Source organism: Ceratotherium simum, chromosome 3 (genome assembly GCF_057802395.1).
Source record: "Ceratotherium simum simum isolate JZ-2026a chromosome 3, ASM5780239v1, whole genome shotgun sequence".
Classification (NCBI taxonomy): domain Eukaryota; kingdom Metazoa; phylum Chordata; class Mammalia; order Perissodactyla; family Rhinocerotidae; genus Ceratotherium; species Ceratotherium simum.
The window spans coordinates 14,095,842-14,117,407 of NC_141902.1; the positions used below are offsets into that span (position 1 = coordinate 14,095,842).

Consider the following 21,566-nt stretch of genomic DNA (forward strand, 5'->3'; position numbering starts at 1 on the left):
GATTGCGGTAGCGGTTACATTAATCTATGCAGTAGATAAAATTTCATAGAACTGTATAGCAGAAAACAGAAAACCAGTCCATGTAAGAACTGTGGAATCTGGATAAAATCTGGAGTTAGTTATTGTTAGCATTGTACCAGCGTCGATTTGCTGGTTTTGATAATGGATTGTTGGAGGAGGCTGAGTGAAGAACACACAAGAACTCTATACTATTTTTGCAACTTTTGTGAATACAAAATTATTTCAAAATAAAAAGTTTAAATTATATATAATTGTACGAGCTTCATATACAACACAAAATGGTTGACTTTTAATTCGAAGGGCTATCAAATAAAAAATTTACATTGGGAAGATCCTCAATTGCCCACATTAGAGCCATATTTAATATTCTATAAATCTACATATTCTGAATTATTCCAAAAACTTAATGAAAGAGTGACGCTCTAAATTGGTACCTGATAATCGTGATTAATAATAAACAAATTTACTTTTACTAACCTGGAGCTATAGTTACCAATCAGAGTTTCACGAATAACCTCTTCCACTGAAATGGTCTGTTTTTACTCTCTGGAAGGCAAGCCCTGCCATCTGCTGTGCAGGAGTCACTGAGCCTGAAATGTGATTAGAAGGGGGTGGGTTTAATCGAATGTTCTCTTAAAAACCTTATTATATACAAAATTCTAATGTAATTTTAATCTCTATTACTTCACATGGAAAGTGAATTTTGGCTAACTATGTGTATGTTTTACAGGTAATTTTGTAAATAAACACCTAATCACTGAATAAAAAGAAAACCCATATAAAAGCTGAGGCAGTGGTGATAGCAGTGTCAGCAGCAACAGCAGCTCACACAGATGAGGGCTCACCAAAGGCACTGTGCTGAGGGCTTCATAGATTGCCTTATTTCATCCTCACAACAGCCATGTGAGGAGGTATTATTATTGTTTTTTACACATGAAGCTACTGAGACTCAGAGAGGTTAAGTAACTTGATCTGGGTCACACAGGTAGTAATTGGCAGAACTGGGGACCTCAACTGGTCATCTGATTCATGTGTCTACTGCTTTTGCCCTGACATAACAGTGCCTTGATCTTTACTTGCCTCCTCACTTCCCTTCCTGTCAATCCATGTATTTGTTTTTCTATTGTTGCCATAATAAATTACTACAAACTTAGTGGCATAAACAATACAAATATATTATCTAACAATTCTGAAAGTCAGAAGTCCAAAATAAGTCCTACTGGGCTGCAATCAAGGTGTTGGCAGGGCTGTGTTCCGTCTGGAGGCCCTAGAGGAGAATCCACTTCCTCAACTCTCTTCAGCTTCTAGAGGCTGCCTGTACTCCTTGGCTTGTGGCCTCATCCATCTATCTTCAAAGCCAGCAACATCAGGCCAAGTCTTTTCATGTTGCCGTCTATCTGGTTCTCTACCTTCTGCCTCCCTCTTCCATTTGCCCACCTTGCGATTACATTACATTGTGCCCACCTAGATAATCCAGGATAATCTCCCCAAATCAAGGTCATCTGATTAGCAACACTAATTCCACGTGCAACCTTAATTCCCCTTTACCATGTCACCTCACATTTTCATGGGATCTGGGAATTAGGACATGGACATCTTGGGGGAGGGGAGAGCATTGTTCTGCCTACCACAAGCCATAATGTTGGCATTGAAATAATCTTTTTATTTATCACTTAAGATGACAGGTTTTTTTCCTATCAATTCTAAACTTTTTCATTCATATGTTTATATTCCTACCTTGTTCTTAACAATTTGGTGTATCTTAGGAATATGTACTAGGGTATAGAAAATTACAATTAAAAAAATCAAGGCTGAAGAGAGGATTCTGGGAAGATAGAAGATAAAAAGCACCAAGAATCTGTCTCCCCACCTGGACAACAATTGCCCAGGCAGAATCTGATGCAACTATTTTGGAACTCTGCAGTCTATTGAAGGTTTGCAACTTCCAGGGGAATGCCTGGATGGCAAATTGGGATTAATCTTGGTCAATTTCAACTCTCAGCTCAGCAGCAGTTACGCATCCCCCACCCACCCCCAGCCCCATGGCAGGTAGCTGTGCATGCATTCCTGGAGCAGCTTGCACACAGCTTGTGGGAACCAGGGTTGGCAATAAGGATCCTGTCCTCCAAATATTGGGGCTCTGTGCCCAATTGGGGCACTGTGCTCTGTGTCTGATCATGGTCATGCAGACAATGAGACAAGCAGCCATTGTTGCATTGCCCCCTCCCCCATGTTGTTGTAAGCCTCTCCTTGTCTGACTCAAGAAACTTCTATGAGATTTAAGAGGCTAGCTTCCTTCCCCCTCTTCTTCTCTTTTCCCCTTTTTGGGAGGCAGACATTAAACACTAGGACATTCAAAAGCAACTGTATATATGGGGGAAATTAGGATGTCGCCACACATGCCCAGGAAAATGCAGAAGCTCGAAAATGACCCTAGAAGACCTTAAGTCTACATCTCAGGCTGATCCTCGGCATAGACAGCCCACAACAACTTTGTAAAAAGTAAAACGAAACAAAACCAAAAGCCAGCAAACCTTGAGGAAGGGAGAGAATCTGATTTCCAGAGTTACCATATCATTAGATTCAAAGATTCATGTTTTCAGCAAAAAATAACAAGTCATACAAAGAACTAGGAATATCTAGCCCATTCAAAGGGAAAAAAAACACATCAATAGAACTGTCCCAGAGAAAGACCAAATGGCAGACCTACTACACAGAGACTTTTTAAAAACTGTCTTAAAGATGTTCAAAGAACTAAAAGAAAATGTAGACAATTTCAAGAAAACAACATATGAACAAAGTGGAAATATCAATAAGTAGAAAGAAAACCTAAAAAGAAATCAAAAAAAAAAAAAACCAATGTTACTACAATAAACAAAACATTAAAAAAAAAAAGAAATCAAAAAGAAATTCTAGAGCTGAAAAGTACACTAACTAAAATGAAAATTTCAAAAGCAGATTTGAGCAGGCAGAAGAGAGAATCAGTGAACTTGAAGATAGGATAATGGAAATTATCAAGTCTGAGGAACAAAAAGAAAAAAGATTAAAGAAAAGTCAACAGAGCCTAAGGGAACTGTGGGACACCATCAAGCAAACTACCATACACATTGTGAGTCTCGAAAGAGGAAGAGATTATTTGAAGAAATGATAGCTGAAAACTTCCCATTTGATGACAGATGTGAATATAAACATCCAAGAAGCTCAACGAATTCCAAGTAGGATGAACTCAGAGACTCACACCAAGACACATTGTGATCAAACTGTTGAAAGACAAAGAGAGAATCTTGAAAGCAGCTATAGAGAAGCAACACCTCACATACAAGGGATCCTCAGTAAGATCACCTGCAGATTTCTCATCAGAAACCTTGAAGGCCAGAAGGCAGTGGACTGATATATTCAAAGCGCTAAAAGTAAAACTGTCAACCAGGAATCCTATATCTGGTAAAACAGTCCTTTAAAAGTGAGAGAGAAATTAAGACATTCTCAGATAAATAAAAGCTGAGGGAGTTTGTTACCACTAGACCTGCGCTGAAGAAAATGCTACAGAAAGTCTTACAGGTTGAAATGAAAGGACACTAGACTATAACCCAAAGTAATATGGAAAAATAAAGATTTCAGTAAATGTAAACATATGGACAACTACAAAAGCCAGTATTATTGTAAAAATGGTTTGTAACACTACTTTTGGTTTTCTACACGATTTCAGAGAGTAATATATTTTTTAAAAAACAATTATTAGTCTAAAAGCTAGTATTATTATAACTTTGGTTTGTAACTCTACATTTTGTTTTGTACACAATTTAAGTGACCACTGCAATACAAGTAACAGTTATTATTTTATGGTTTTGGGCACATAATGTATAAAGATGTAATTGTGTGACATCAATAACTGAAAGGAGAGATGTCATCATCATGGCAGCATGAGAGGATCCCTTTGTCTTTCCCTTTCAATCTACAGCAAGTAAAGCATCCATAATCCAACAAAAGCTACATTGCCCAACACCCAGGATGCCAGAGATCCACACATTGCTACATACAAAGGTGGGTGGATTGGAGCACATACAGGAGACCAACAAGGGGAATAGTGGAGGCAGTGCCTAGAATCCTGGCTTTCCAGCCACAGCAGCTGAACCAACCACCCCCAACCCCAGAGAACATGGTGGGCAGCAGTGGAGGCATGTGTGCAACTCCAGCCTCCCAGCTGGGGCAGCACCTGCAGCCATAGGGAGTGTAACAGCAGTGGAGGTGGAACTCTATGATCTCAGGCCCCCTGGCCATGCTCAGAGGCTGGTAGCAGCAGCAGAGGTGAGCACACAACTCTAATTTCCCAACCGCAGCAGCACCTGGGGCCACAAGGAAATAGGCAACAGCAGAGGTGGAGCACCCCCACCCCAGCTCCTCTCCTCATCTCCCATCTCCACCCCCTGCTGCCATATTGTCAGAGCTTATGACCCAGGTGATCTCAGACACAGTGGAGGCATCAGCCATCCCTGTAGCCCCAGTGGCGAAGCCAGCAACTGCAGCAACGTTGGCAACAGCAAGGCATCAGTGACTCCTGGAGGTGCACATGGGGACCATGAAAGTACTGGCAACACCCCTAATAGAGGCGGTGGAGGGTGGAACAGTCTATCTTCAAGTACAGCTAGAGGCAACTCAGGAAGAGAAACCAAAAACTAGTGCTATAGCGCCACCTACTGAAAAACAAAAGGCCTCTAATCTCCAACCAGTTGAATAGTTAGAATTAAAGCAAACAAAGCTATGCCTGAATAAGAAAAGTGTTCACTACAACAAATGCACCAGCAGAGGAATAACTCAGCAAGCATGACGAAAAACCACAGTAACAGGGCATGACCAAAAGAAAATGATTCATAAACCAAACATAAAGTCATGGAAGAGTGTGATCTAACTGATAAAAGAATTTGAAATAGCTGTCATGAAGAAACTCAATGAGCTACAAGAAAACTCAGACAGGTGGTTCAATGAGCTCAGGAATAAATAAATGAACAGAAAGATACTTTACCAAAGAGAGTGAAACTCTAAAAAAGAACCAAACAGAAATTCTGGAGCTGAAGAACTCAATAAATAAGATGAAGAATGCATTAGAAAGCACTGGAAATAGAGCCAGAGCAATTAGGCAAGAAAAAGAAATAAAAAGTATCTAAATTGGAAAGGAAGAAGTAAAACTGTCACTATCCGTGGATGACATGATTTTATATATAGAAAACTCTAAAAAATCCACCAAAAAACTATTAGAAATAATAAACAAATACAGTAAAGTTGCAGGGTACAAAATCAACATACAAAAATCAGTTGTGTTTCTATACATTAACAACTAAGTAGCAGAAAGAGAAATCAACAAAACAATCCCATTTAAAATCACAACAAAAAAAATAAAATACCTAGGAATAAATTTATTCAAAGAGGTGAAAAACCTGTACACTGAAAACTATAAGACATTTTTTAAAGAAATCAAAAACACAAAGAAATGGAAAGATATTTTGTGCCCATGGATTGGAAGAATTAACATATCTAAAATGTCCGTATTACCTAAAGCAATCTACAGATTCAGTGCAATCTCTATCAAAAGCCCAATGACATTTTTCACGGAAATAGAACAAAGAATCCAAAAATTTATGTGGAACAACAAAAGACCCCAAATAGTCAAAGAAATCCTGAGAAAAAAGAACAAAGCTGGAGTTACCACACTCTCTCATTTCAAAGTATACTATCAAGCTATAGTAATCAAAACTGCATGGTACTGGCAGAAAAAGACACACAGATCAATGGAAAAAAATTGAGAAATCAGAAGTAAACCCACACATCTATGGGCAACTAATTTTTCACAAAGGAGCCAAGAACATACAATGGAGAAAGGACAGTCTCTTCAATAAATGGTGTTGGGAAAACAGCCACATGCAAAAGAACAAAACTAAACCACTATCTTACATCATACACAAAAATTAACTCAAAATGGATGAAAGACTTGAATGTAAGACCTGAAACCATAAAGCTCCTAGAAGAAAACATAAGCAGTATACTCTTTGACATTGGCCTTAGCAGTATCTTTTTGAATATGTCTCCTCAGGCAAGGGAAACAAAAGGAAAAATAAACAAATGGGATTACACCAAACCAAAAAGCTTCTGCACAGCAAAGGAAACCAACAAAATGAAAAGACAATCTACCAACAGGGAGAAGATATTTGCAAATCATATATCTGATAATGAATTAATATCCAAAATACACAAAGAACTCATACAACTCAACAACAAAAAAACAAACAACCTGACTAAAAATTAGTCAGAGGATGAACAGATATTTTTTTCAAAGAAGATATACAAATGGCCAACAGGCACATGAAAAGATGTCCGGCATCACTAATTATTAGGGAAATGCAAACCAAAACCACAATGAGATATCACCTCAAGCCTGTCAGAATGGCTATTATTAAAAATACAAGAAATAACAAGTGTTGGAGAGGAGGTGGAGAAAAGGGAACCCTCCTATACTACTGGTGAGAATGTAAATTGGTTCAGCCACTATGGAAAACAGTATGGAGATTTCTCAAAAAATTAAAAATAGAACTACATTGATCCAGCTATTCCACTTCTGAGTATTTATCCAAAGAATATGAAAACATGAATTTGAAAAGATTTATGCACAGTTATGTTCACTGTAGCATTATTTACAATAGCCAAGACATGGAAATGATCTAAGTGCCCATCAATGAATGAATGACTGGTATATATATACAATGGAATACTACTCAGCCATAAAAAATGATGAAATATTGCCATTTGCAACAACACAGATAGACCTTGTGGGTATTATGCTCAGCAAAATAAGTCAGACAGAGAAAGACAAATACCATATGATTCTACTCAGATGTGGCAGATAGGAAAACAACAACAACAACAAACAAACACATAGATACAGGAACAGATTGGTGGTTACCAGAAGAGAAAGGAGGTGCGGGGAGGGCAAAAGGGGCAACGGGGGACATTTGTATGATTTAAACAGAAACCAGACTTTTTGGTGGTGAACACCATGTAGTGTATACAGAAGTAGAAATATAATGATGTACATCTGAAATTTACATATTGTTATAAACCAAAGTTACCTCAATAAAAAAAAAAGCACACAGAATAGTTTCTCCTAAAAAAATTTAAAATAATTGAAACAAATGGGGATAGAGCTGTATAAGAGCAGAGTTTCTGTATGTTATTGCACTTAAGCTGGTATGAATTCAAATTAGAATGTTATAGCTTTAGGATGTCAAATGTAATCCCCATGGTAACAGTAAAGAAAATAGTTACAGAATATTCATAAAAGGAAATGAGAAAGGGATTAAGACTTTTACTACAAAAAAATCAAGTAAACACAAAAGAAGACAGCGATGCAGGAAATGAAGGACAAAAAAAGCTAAGGCATATAGAAAACAAATATTAAAATGACAAATGTCCCTCTTTATCAATTACTTTAAATGTAAATATATTAAACTCTCTAATCAAATGACAGAGATTGGCAGAATGGATTTAAAATAATGATCCAACTGTATGCTGTCTACAAGAGACTCACTTGAGATCCAAAGACACAAATGAGTTGAAAGTGAAAGGATGGAAAAAGACATTCCATGCAAATAGTAATCAAAAGAGAGCAGAGGTGCCTAACATCAGACAAAACAGACTTTAAATCAAACAAATTTGCAAGAGTCAAAGAAAGACATTATATATTAATTAGTGGTGGAATAGAGCAAAAAGATATACTAATTACAAACATTTATGCACCTAATAACAGACCATCAAAATATATGAAGCAAAAACTGACAGAATTGAAGGGAAAAATAAACAGTTGCACACTAATGGTTGGAGACTTCAATAACCCAGTCTTAAAAATGGATAGAATAAATAGACAGAAGATAAGTAAGGAGAGGACTTGAACAACACTATAAACCAACTAGACCTAAGAGACATATACAGAACACTCTACCCAACAACAACAGCATATGCATTCTTCTCAAGTGCACATGGGACATTACCAGGATAAACCATATGTTAGGCCACAAAATAGATTTAAAAAGATAGATATCATACAAAATATCTTCTCTTACTATAATAAGATGAAGTTAGAAATCAATAACAGAAGGAAAACTGGAAAATTAGTAAATTTGTAGAAATTAAACAACACATTCTTAAATAACCAATGAATTATAGAAGAAACCACAAGGGACATTAGAAAATACTTAGAAACTAATGAAAACAAAAATACAACATGTCAAAACTTATGGGATGCAGCAAAAGCAGTGCTAAGGGGGAAATTTACAGCTATAAATGCTTACATTAAAAAACAAGAAAAATCAACAACCTAACTTTACAACTTAAGAAACTAGAAAAAGAAGAAACAAATAAACATGACACTAACAGAAAAAAGGAAATAATAAAGATTAGAGCAGAGATAAATGCAATAGAGGATAGAAAAATGACAGAGAAAATTAGTGAAACCACAAGTTGGTTCTTTGAAAACATGAACCAAATTGACAAACCTTTAGCTAGATTGACTAGGAAAAAAGAGAGAATTTATTTTACTAAAATAAATGAATGTGGGGACATTACAACTGAATCTACAGAAATAAAAAGGATTATAGGAAAGTACTATGAACAATTGTATGCCAACAAATTGGATAACCTAGATGAAAGGGAAAAAATTCCTAGAAACACAAAACCTATGAAGTTGGAATCATAAAGACACAGAAAATCTGAATATACCTATAACTAGTAAGGAGATTGAATCAGTAGTCAAAAATCTCCCAACAAATAAAAGCCCTAGACTTGAAGGCTCAGTGGGAAATTCTACCAGACATTTAAAGAAGAACTAATACCAATCCTTCTCAAACTCTTCCAAAAAATTGAAGAGGAGAGAACACTTCCAAACTCATTCTACGAGATCAGCATTGCTCTAATACCAAAGCCAGACAAAGACACTGCAAGAAAAGAAAACTACAGAACAATATCCGTTGTGAACATTGATTCAAAAATCCTCAACAAAATACTAGCAAACCAAACTGAGGAGCATATTGAAAGGATCATACATCATGACCAAGTGGGATTTATTCCTGGAATGCAAGGAGGGCTCACCATACAAAAATCGATCAATATTAATCAACTACATTAACAGAATAAAGGGAAAAAACCTTCATGATCACCTCAGTTGATACAGAAAAAGCATTTGACAAAACTCAACACCCTTTCACGATAAAAGAAACCCTCAAAAAACTAGGAGTAGAAGGAAACTACCCCAACATAACAAATGCCATGTATGAAAAACCCACAGTGAACATTATACTCAATGGTGAAAGACTGAAAGCTTTTCCTCTAAGATTAGGAACAAGGGAATGACGCTTGCTTTCACCACTTCTATTCAATCTAGTACTAGAAGCCCTAGGCAGAACAATCAGGCAAAAAAGAAAAAAGAAAAGAAAACAAATAAAAGGCATCCAAATTGGAAAGGAAGAAGTAAAATTATCTCTGTTCACAGATGATATGATCTTATATGTAGAAAATCTTAAATATTCCACATACAAAAAACCTTTGGTACTAATAAACAAATTCAGCAAAGCAGCAGGATACGAAGTCAACACACAAAAATCAGTTGCATTTCTATACACTAATAATGAACAAACTGAAAAGGAAATTTTAAAAACAGTTCCACTTACAGTAGCATCAAAAAGAATAAAATATGGAGAAATTAACTTATCTAAGGAGGTGAAAGACTTATACAATGAAAATCATAAAACACTGCTGAGGGCCAGCCCCGTGGCTTATTGGTTAAGTGCATGCACTCGGCTGCCGGCGGCCCAGGTTCAGATCCCGGGCGCGCACTGACGCACTGCTTCTCCGGCCTTGCTGAGGCCGCGTCTCACGTACAGCAACTAGAAGGATGTGCAGCTATGACATACAACTATCTACTGGGGATTTGGGGGAAAATAAATAAATAAATAAAATTAAAAAAAAAAACATTGCTGAAAGAAATTAAAGACATAAATAAATGGAAATACATTCCATGTTCATGAATTAAAAGATTTATATTGTTAAAATGTCCATACTACTCAAAACAATCTACAGATTCAATGCAAACCCTATCAAAATCTCAATGACATTTTTTGCAGAAATAGAAAAATCCAGCCTAAAATTCATATGGAATTTCAAGGGACCCAGAATAGTCAAAACAATCTTGAAAAAGACAAACAAAGTTGGAGGTCTCATAGTTTCTGATTTCAGAACTTACTACAAAGCTATAGTAATCAAAACAGTGTGGTACAGGCATGAAGATAGACATATAGACCAATGGAGTAGAATAGAGATCCCAGAAATAAACCCTCACGTATCTAGTCAATTGATTTTCACCAAGGGTACCAAGACCATTCAATGGGGAAAGGACAGTCTTTTCAACAAATGGTGCTGGGAAAACTGGATAGCCACATTCAAAAGAATGAAGTTGGACCCTCATATAACACCATATACAAAAATTAACTCAAAATGGATTACAGACCTACACATAAAATCTAAAACATAAAACTCTTAGAAGAAAATATATAGCAAAGGCTTCAGGACATTGAATTTAGCAATGATTTCTTGGATCTGATATCAAAGGCGCAGGCAACAAAAGAAAAAAGAGACAAGCTGGACTTCACAATAATTAGAAGCTTTTGTGCATCAAAGGATGCTTTCAACAGTCTTTTCCAAGAGTCACCATGGTTTCCTGCTTCAACAGTGCTAGGACAGAACAGGCACTAATCCCCTGGCTGGCTGGCCACTCTGAGCCAGCCCTCGGCCACCTCCTCACAGGGCTCTCGGACAGCCCTGAGGCCCCTGCTGCCATCAAGCTCTAGGCAGCCACCACCACCTCCCCTCAGCCGCCCACCATAACAACTGCGTGCCACTCACTGGTGGGCCAGGACTACCACCAGGACTCAGAGGCCACCATCAACTGCCAGATCAACCTGGAGCTCTATGCCTCCTACATCTACCTAACCATGGCTTACAACTTTGACCACAAAGATGTGGCTTTGAAGAGCTTTGCCAAATATTTTCTTCACCAATTTCATGAGGAGAGGGAAGATGCTGAGAAACCAGTGAAACTGAAGGACCAACGGGGTGACTGAGTCTTCCTTCAGGATATCAAGAAACCAGACTGTGAGGACTGGGAGAACGGGCTGAGTGTAAAGGAGTGTGTGTTACACTTGGAAAGTGTGAACCAATCACTACTGAAACTTCACAATCTGGCCACTGACAAAAACAACCCCCACCATGTGACTCCATTGAGACTCATTACCTGAATGAGCAGGGGAGATCTATCAAAGAATTGGGTGACCACATAACCAACGCACAAGATGGGGGCCCCAGAATCTGGCATGACACAGTATTTTCTCTTTGACAAGCACATGCTGGGATACAGTGACAATGAGAGCTAAGCCTTAGGCTGGCTTCCCATAGCCACGGGAGTGACTTCCCTGGTCACCAAGGCAGTGCATACATGTTGGGGTTAATTTACCTTTTCTATAGGTTGTACCAAAACATATACTTAATTTCTTTCATTTGTACCAGTCCTTCAAATAAAGCAATTTGGTACACCCCCCTCCCAAAAAAAGGACATTTTCATTGGAGGGGAAAGGCAACCCACAGAATGGGAGAAAATATTTGCAAATCATATATCTGATAAGGAATTAATATCCAGAATATATAGAGAACTCCTAAAACTAAATTGCAAATAACCCAATTCAAAATGGTCAAAAGATTTGAAATAGACATTTCTTCAGGGAAGATATTCAAATGGCCAATAAGCACATGAGAAGTTGCTGAACATCACTAATCGTCAGGGAAATGCAAATCACAACCACAACGAGATACCACTTCATATCCATTAGGATGGCTACGATCAAAAAAATCCAAAATAATGTGTTGGCAAGGATGTGGAGAAATTGGAACCCTTGTGCACCGTTGACGTGAATGTAAAATGGTACAGCCACTGTGGGAAAGAGTAAGGCGGTTCCCCAAAAAATTAAAAATAGATTTAGCATATGATCCAGCAATTCCACTTCTGGTTATATACCCAAAAGAATTGACACAGGGTCTCAAAGATATATTTGTACACCCATGTTCATAGCAGCATTATTCACAATAGCTAAATCATAGAAGCAACCCAAAGGTCCATGAACAGATAAGTGGATAAACAAAATGTATGTATATACATATAATGGAATATTATTCAGCCTTGAAAAGGAAGGAAATTCTGACATATGCTACAACATGGATGAACCTTGAGGATATTATGCTAAGTGAAATAAACCAGTCACAAAAATACTAATACTGTATGATTCCATTTATATGATGTACCTAGAGTAGTCAAAATCATAGAGACAGAAAATAAAATGGTGGTTGCCAGGGGCTGGGGGCCAGAGAGAATAAGGAGTTATTGCTTAATGGGTCTAGAGTTTCAGTTAGTGCAAGATGAAAAGAGTTCTGGAGATGGATGATGATGGTTGCTCAACAATAGGAATGTAATTAATACCACTGAACTGTATACTTAAACTTGGTTAAGATGGTAATATTTGTTATGTGTATTTTACAATTTAAAAAATTGGAAAAAAAAATCAGGACCAATTCAGGCCAAATCCAGTAGGCAGATATGTAGACCTTACGTTTCTATGTAGTTAGCAAATTAAGCAACAAATTTGACTTACTCTCCTCTCTACTACCTCTGACATTCCGGGGGCATATATTTTACAGTCAAGCTTCCCTATGCATTCAACAAGTGAGAGAAAATTATACTTTATCTAGCCAAACTGTCTCCAGCATGAGTGTAAAATAAACCTTTTGTCATTCATGCAAGCGCTCATAAAATTTACATCCCAAGCATTCTTTCTAGGAGACCACTACAGTCATGCATCACTTTATAGTGGGGACACATGCTGAGAAATGAGTCGTTAGACGATTGCATAATTGTGTGAATATTAGAGGGTACTTACACAAATCTAGATGGTACTACCCACCTAGGCTATATGGTATAGCCCATTGCTCCTAGGCTACAAACCTGTACAGCAAGTTACTGTACTGAATACTGTGGGCAACTGCAACACAACGGTAAGTATTTGTGTATCTAAACATATCTAAACATAGAAAAGGTACAGCAAAAATACAGTGTAAAGATAAAAAATGGTACACTTGTATAGGGCACTTACCATGAATGGAGCTTGCAGGGCTGGAATTTGCTCTGGGAGAGTCAGTGAGTGAGTGGTGAGTGAATGTGAAGGCCTAGGGCATTCCTGTACACTACTGTAGACTTGATAAACACTGTACACTTAGGACACACTAAATTTCTAAAAAATATTTTTATTTCTTCAATAATAAATTAATCTTAGCTTGCTGTAACTTTTTACTTTATCAACTTTTTCTTTTTTTCTAACTTTTTGACTCTTTAGATTAACATTTAGTTTAAAACACAAACACATTGTACAGCTGTACAAAAATATTTTTTCTTTACATCCTTATTCTATAACTTTTTTCTACTTTTAAATTTTTTTATTTTTTTCTTTTTAAGTTTTTTGTTAAAAACTAAGAGACAAACACACACATTAGCCTAGGCCTACACAGGGTCAGGATCATCAATATCACCGTCTTCCTCCTCCACCTCTTGTCCCACTGGAAGGTCTTCAGGGCAATAACATGCCTGGAACCGTCATCTCCTATGATAACAATGCCTTCTTCTAGAATACCTAGAAGGACCTACCTGAGGCTCTTCTTTGAGGAGTTGTTGCTCTTTTCAGCAATATGTCCATGGTGATTTGCTTTTTTGTTTTTTCCATCATAGATTTGCTTGTAAGCAGATAATATACCATAAACACTCCTCTTTACTAATGAAAACCTTTTAGTGTTGGAGTCCATGTTTTCAGACTTTTTAAGGAGCTTGTTGGGATCTACAAAACCTGCTAAACTCTTCACTGTGAATTTTCTTGAGGGTTCTTCTTTTCCTTCTCCTGCAGTTTCCTTTTCTCTTGCCTCTTCTTCAGCTCTGCATGCCTGTTCCAGTTCCAACGATGCCTCATTAGTCCATTCCTCAGGAACCACCTCTAGGAGCTCCTCAATGTCATCCTCATCCACACCCAGGTTAAAGTTGTTTGCCATCTCAACCACAGCCCTGTTGATTTTTGCAACCTCCTCATCCTTGGCAAATCCTTTGACGTCATGGATGAACCTCTTGAGTGTTTTCTTCCAATGCCATTCATACACTCCTTGATGATATCACCCCAAGCCCAAGCAAGGTTCTTGATGCTGTCATAGATGTTATAATCCTCCCAGAATTGCATCAGTGTCTTCCTCAGTTGTAGCAGTAGCCCAGGCAAAGGTCCTTCTCAGGTAGTAGGCCTTAAAAACTGCTATAACTCCTTGATCCATTGGTTGGATTGAAGAGGTGGTGTTTGGGGGGAGAAACATCACTTTGATATCGGGATGAAGATCACCACTAAAAGGAAGATGTGTGGGAGCATTATCAACAATAAGTGAAATCTTAAATGGCATGTTATTCTCCAAACAGTACATCTCCATTTTGCTGGCACAGCATTTCAGGAGGGCATCTTGGAAGAGGAGCTGGGTCATCCATGACTTCCTATTGCTCCTGCAGTACACTGGCAGTGTGTGCTTACTGAAATGCTTGAAGGCCCTGGGGTTCTCACTGTGCCAGATCACAAAGGGTTTCAATTTGTAGCCTGCAACATGGCCCCCAAGCAACACCATTATCCTGTCCTTAAAAGCCTTGAAATCTGGCATTGATTTTGCCTCCTTATGGATGAAAGTCCTTTCAGGCATCCATTTCCAGAATAGGGAGGTTTCATCCACATTGAATATTTGCTCTGGCAAGTAATTTTCCTCCACAATCAGATTATCTAGAGTTTCCAAAAATTCTTCAGCTGCCTTCACATCAGCACTTGCAGACTCACCACTCACTTTCTTTCTTTTTTTTTTTTTTTGTGAGGAAGATCAGCCCTGAGCTAACATCCATGCTAATCCTCCTCTTTTTGCTGAGGAAGACCGGCTCTGAGCTAACATCTATTGCCAATCCTCCTCCTTTTTTTCCCCAAAGCCCCAGTAGATAGTTGTATGTCATAGTTGCACATCCTTCTAGTTGCTGTATGTGGGACACGGCCTCAGCATGGCCGGAGAAGCGTCAGTGCGCGCCTGGGATCCGAACCAGTGCGCGCCTGGGATCCGCCAGCAGCGGAGCGCGCACACTTAACTGCTAAGCCATGGGGCCGGCCCTCACCACTCACTTTCACCTTATGTAACGAATAATCATTCCTGACTTGTTTAAACCACCCAGAGCTAGCAGTAAACTCAACATCGTAGTCAGGTCCAGCCTTTTCTTTCAATATCGCAAATAACTTTTTGCTTTGGCCATGATTGTCATGGTGCCAAGCAGGATATGTTTCTGTGTCTGGTCTTCAATCGAGGTCATTAGAAGTTTTTCCACGTCTGATATAGGCCCTTCTCGAACTTTTGTTAGTCTTGTTGCCTTCAATGAAGCAGATTCTTTAATAGCTCCCATCCCTTTTTTTCTTGATCTTCAAGATCGTAGCTACAGTGGAAGGGGACAAGCACTACTGATGAGCAACAATCATCACTGATTTTCCACTTTTGTAGTCCTTAATCACTTTTAATTTTGTTTCCAGGTCAATCTCTTGATGTGGCCTCTTACTGGCAACATTAGCAGTGGATTTTGTACACTTAGGGGCCATGATGAACAAAACAACATGAGATTAAATCAAGCACAAGAGAAAATGATGCAATCAAGAGACACGGTAGGGCCGGCCCTGTGGCTTAGCGGTTAAGTGCACGCGTTCCGCTGCTGGAGGCCCAGGCCCGGATCCCGGGCGTGTGCCGACGCACCGCTTCTCCGGCCGTGCTGAGGCCGTGTCCCACATACAGCAACTAGAGGGATGTGCAGCTATGACATACAACTATCTACTGGGGCTTTGGGGAAAAAAATAAATAAATAAAGTCTTAAAAAAAAAAAAAGAGACACGGTAAACGTAAGATGCATGAGGCTGCTGCCAGTGTAACATGGCATACTGTTTTACTGTAAACTTTTTTTAACAAGTAGAAAGAGTACATGCTAAAACAATGATAAAAAGTATAGTATAATAAGTGCATAAATTAGTAACAGTCGTTTATGATCATTATCAAGTATTATGTAGTGTACATAATTATATGTGCTATGCTTTTATACGCCTGGCAGCACACCAGCATCACCACAAACACACGAGTAATGGGTTACACTACAATGTTATGACAGCTACAATATCATTAGGCAATAGAATTTATTTTTTTTTTGCTGAGGAAGATTTCCCCTGAGCTAACATCTGTGCCAATCTTCCTCTATTTTATATGTGGGACACTGCCACAGCATGGCCGCCAATGAGTGGTGTTTAGTCCCCGCCCGGGAACAAAACCCAGGCCGCCAAAGCAGAGCAGACTGAACTTAACCACTAGGCCATGGGGCCGGCCCCTAGGCAATAGGAATTTTTGAGCTCCATTATAATCCTATGGGACCACCACAGTATATGCGGTCCATTGTTGATCAAAACGTCGTTATGTGGGGCATGACTGTATGTGACAAAAGTCATTCCTTAATTACTAGCATAAGGTATCTTATATTTTTCTCAAATTCCTCCACAGAACTGATTATTTACTCCCTGAGGAAGGGGCCACATTTTATACTTTTATTACTCAACAGGATCTTGAGACCGTGTCCATCCTGTAGTAGAGATTCAACAAATATTATGTATTCTAGAGGTATTACAAACAGTAAATGAATCTCCCGTAGCAGAGACTAGGGAGGGATGAAGTCACCTGGGACGTGGGGAGCGTTATGGCTCATTTCTCCAGCCACTCACTCAGCATCGCTCCATTGTCTGGTCCCAACGGGCCCATCCAATTTCATCTCTAGTTCTTGCTCACATATGCCCTCCCAGCTGTAATCTTCTTGGCTGCTTCTTCCAGAAATGATCATTATTAGTATTCTCCATGATCAATAATCATATTTAACCATATACAAATTTGGGCAGTTTCTCTTGCTTGATTGTCAAGAAACTTCTTGGGTTAGGCAAACAAATAGCTGCACCCCGCTTCCAAAGATTGTCTCTGCAGTTCCACTAAGTCCCAGCAGGTGGCGGTGACACCATACAAACCAGTTCCAGTTTGACGCCTGTTTATTGAAAGAATTCATCTCCTTTTGCCATTGAGGTTACAATATTTATTTTTCTTGTGACTTGATGGGCCTTGTCTGTAATTTAACAATATTGGAATCGAATCTTGATACCTAATCCCACGGATGCAAGCTCTATTAGATTTCAATTAACATTCACTCTGATTTAATTAGAAGGCTTTAGCCATTCAAATGGCTAATAGGGAGACATTTAGATAATTGCAGCTGTCTGGGTCATTACATTTGCTATCATTTTCACGGAGCGATTCACGTAAAGACCAGGCCGTAGCATTTGTTTTTGTTGGTGGAGACAAGGAACTACGGCTCATTGAGGTCAGGGCACTATTAAGCATTTTGCTATTGTGGTCTGGCCTTCAGGATTGTTTTTTCCTTAGGAGGGAAATTCGAGCATAGGGTGCTTGCCATTTAGCTGTTTTCTGAAAAGATATTCTTGATTCTCCAGCCACAGTATTGTTTCATTTGGCAAAAGAAACGAGGCATTAGCCACGTCTCCTTTTCCTCTCTTTTAATGGAACTGAATTTCACTTGAACGGATTAACCCCATCAGAACTCACCTCCTGCAGAGGTGTTTTACCAAAGTTGCTAGACCACTTGGTAAAGATATTGAGATATGCTTTAAGCATAAAAGGAGTATGGATTAAATGACCTTAAAGGTCACTTCAGCTCCTACCGGCTAAGATTCTAGGGATCCACAACAAACGTCCCTGCCCCAAAGAGGCCTCGGACCCTAGGAGCAGGACCAGGTGCCGAGGGTCTCAGAGCTGCCCACCTGTGGTGCATTTTTCTGGGCGGAAAAATACACAAAGGCGGAGAACTTCACCTACAGACAGTCACCCTCTATTCTATGGGGCCACTGAGAGCTAACTCAAGTCTGGAAAGAAAAAAAGTCATCAGGGAGAACTCATGTGCTTTTAAAACCAATACTTTATAATTTTTACCCACAGATAACTTGACAATATGGCTTGAAAACTATATTCTGTTCAAGGAAAAGAAATGTGGTCTCTAAAGACGCAAAACCAAGTTGTGAGGGAAGCTTAGAATTCTCTTTTGTTCTGCTGGAAAATATTTCTTGTGTACCAGTGTGAAAAAGATTAATCCTCATAAATACCCCTACATTCTCAGATGCCTACGACATAACCTCTTAGAGTCCACGACATAACCTCTTAGAGTCCAGGACTGTATCTTTTTCATCCTAGGTTTTTGTGCAGGACCTAGCCCCAGGCTCCACAGACAACTGTGAGGCACTTCACTCTGCCATAGACCCCATTCTAGTCCAGGTCAGATTGTTCACTTGAGAACAGAAGAAAATGCAAAGCTTTCTGAAAACAATGATCCGCCCAGCCTAGTAGCTGGCCTTTGACTGTGGCGCAACTGTTACTTTCAAGATTTCTATATGCTTGAATATAAATTCAGTAACCTTCCAGAAAGACAATCATCCTAGTCTGTCCTTTAATGCATTAATGAGTCTTTTTTTCCCCCAGTACAGGTCGTTGTGGGGTGGGCCAAGACCCAAAAGGCCTGACCATAGAAAGAACGTAGGCTGACAAACTGAAGGTCTGAGCCACCGCCCACGACTCACAGGGGTGGGGTCAATTTTTCCCAGAAGTGCAGACAATGTAACTTGTAATACAGAAAAAATGTGGCCGACATTGCCAGGGCGATTCTCTTGGAATTTAGTGAAGAAGGCGGGGGTGGGGAGGATGGGGTGTGGATCAGGAGGGTGATGAGGTAGTACACATGTAGACGTAAAAGGTGGCCGCAGAAACACATTTCCTTCTATAGCTGTCTCTCCACACCAGTCTGTCTTCAATCATTTTGGGAAAATGAGCAGCTGAGCCGACTCATCAGGCACTCTGTGGAGGGAACGTCTATAACACTTCAGTGTCGGGAGATCCCCAGCTCAAGTTGGGGACATAACGTTCCTCAGAAGTAAATAGCACATTTTAGGACAAGAGAAAAGGAGTGACATTTTATGGAAGAATTTCCTAAATGTTGTAAAAATCAATTCTTAAGATCCCAGCATTGATCTGGCTTTCTGTTATCTCTGACTTCATTTCCTATTACTCTTCCCCGATTCACTCCACTTCGCCCACGAGGACTCCCTGCTGTTCCTCAAAGAGTGCTCCCACCGCAGGGCCTTTGCACTCCCTGAATACTGCCCCACCTTCTTCCCCTGGATGTCTGCACAGCTCACTCTCCCTTCCTTCAGATCTTCCCTTCAATGTTGCCCTCTCGTCTTCCCAGCCACCCTACTTAAAATTTCAATGTGTCCTCCTGCCCTGACATTTCTATCCCTTTTCCCTGATTAATTTTTATCCTTAGCACTCTAACATATTATATATCTTATTCATTTACCTAGTATATTTGTGTCAGCTCCCTGAGCACAGAGTTTTGACCATATCTCCAATGCCTGGAAGAGTGTCTAGAACAGTACGAGTGCCTGAAATAGAGTTTTGAATGAATACAGTTCAGTTCCATATTCATACTTTCCACAAGGACATGCCAATTCACATCAAGAAAATATTCTAAGCAAATTAATACTATAAAGGTTTCTTAGAGAATGATTAACCTGGGAGACCTAACTGATTTCTAGAATCCTCAAGTCCTAAAAGGCGTTAGAGATAAAGAAGCGTATAGAGCAATGTTTCTCAGAGTGTGGTCCCAGGATAGAACGAAGAGCGAACCCGGAACTCGTAAGAAATGCATGCTCAAGCCCACCCCAGACCCAGTGAATTAAGTTTCTGGGGATGGGGCTCACCAATCTGTGTTTTAAGAGTCCACCAGGTGACTCTAATGCAAGCCGAAGTCTGAAAAGCAAACACTGATGCAGAGGAAAGAGCAGTGGGCTCAATATCCAGAGATCTGGATTCTGGTCCTGATCTATTTAGTGGTGTGACCTTGGGTACATGCCTTAATCTCAGCTTCCTCTATCTGTTCACTTACAAAATAAAAGAGATGCTAAATTTTTATGATATGCTTTTAATGGACTCATGGGAAGTCTCTCCATCACAGCCCTGAAGGACCCCTTGAGTTAGCCTTGTAATTGTATGTTTGCAAGTCATGAAGCAGCATATCTTAGGTAAAACTGTCTTTTCTCTCAGCCTGGCCTTTTCTTCTCAAGTTCGCCTGAATTCGTGAGCAATTCATACAGACACACAATCTTGCCGTCCTTGACACTTTGACAATGACTGTCTTCTGCTACCTCCCACCTTTTCAGCTTCTGAGACGGCCCTATCTCCTGGGTTCCCTCCTGTCTCTTCAGATGTTCTTTCTCAGCTTCCTTTGCTGGCTTCTCAGCCTCAGCGCACTCCTTAAATGCTGTCCTTCCCATCTTGGTCCCTGGAACTCTACACACAATTCCTGGGTGGCTTTGTCCTCACCCTGACTTTAGCTATTTCTCAAATAAGCTGATGACCTCCAAATGTTTCATTCTCTTAGAACTCCCCACATTAAATCCCCTGTTACATCCACCAGGCCCCTCAAATTAACATGTCCAAGACAGAACTCCTCGTCTGTCCCCCAACCCACTCTTCCTCCTGTCTTCCCATTAAGTAGCCCAAGTCAGAAACTGCAAGCTCCCAGATGCTGCCCTCTCTTCTTCCTTCTCATCCAATCACCGAGAACCGAGACCTGCAGCCCCTTGCTCTCGGACTCTCTTTAGCCATCTCTCTTCTTCACTCTCCAGTCACTGCCTTTAACTGGTCACCAGCTTCATGCCTCACCCACTCCAGTCTATCTGCCCCCCTGAGTTCTAACACCCTCACTGATGAGAGCCACCCTGTAACATTCCTCGGGGGCTCTCTGTGGCTCTCAGGAGGCTGTTCCAGCCTCTCTGCTCAGTCACACGGCCGTGCACCATCCCCTTCCTGCCTGACACTCTCATCTCCCTCCACCACACACCAGGCCACGTGCCACTGCTTGTTTCGCTCCTCCGCACTTCACCAGACTCGACCTTCTCCTGGCACGTCCTTCTTCCCCCTTTCTAACTGACTCCTCCCTGTCCCTTACAAGCCATCCTTGACCAACCCTCCCAGTCTGACTGAGCTGCCTGTTCCAGCTCCCAGAGCACTTGGTCCTCCCCTCAGCCACAGCCCTCCTCCCTCCATACTAGAATCAGTCGTTCTCCTGACTATCTCCCCCCAGCCTACAAGCTCCTTGTGAGCAGGAGCTCTGTTTTATCTTCTTTGTACCTCCAGACCCCAGCACAGCGTCCGGCACAAAATAAGTGCTTAATAAACGCTTGACAAACTAACATTTATTTCTTCTTTAG

The 21,566-nt window shown here is 40.0% G+C and overlaps 1 pseudogene; it reads left to right on the plus strand.

Annotated features, from left to right (window-relative positions):
* The first annotated feature begins 4,588 nt into the window (after window positions 1-4,588).
* On the plus strand, window positions 4,589-11,489 carry LOC101398543 (ferritin heavy chain pseudogene; annotated as a pseudogene).
* The last annotated feature ends 10,077 nt before the right edge of the window (window positions 11,490-21,566 follow it).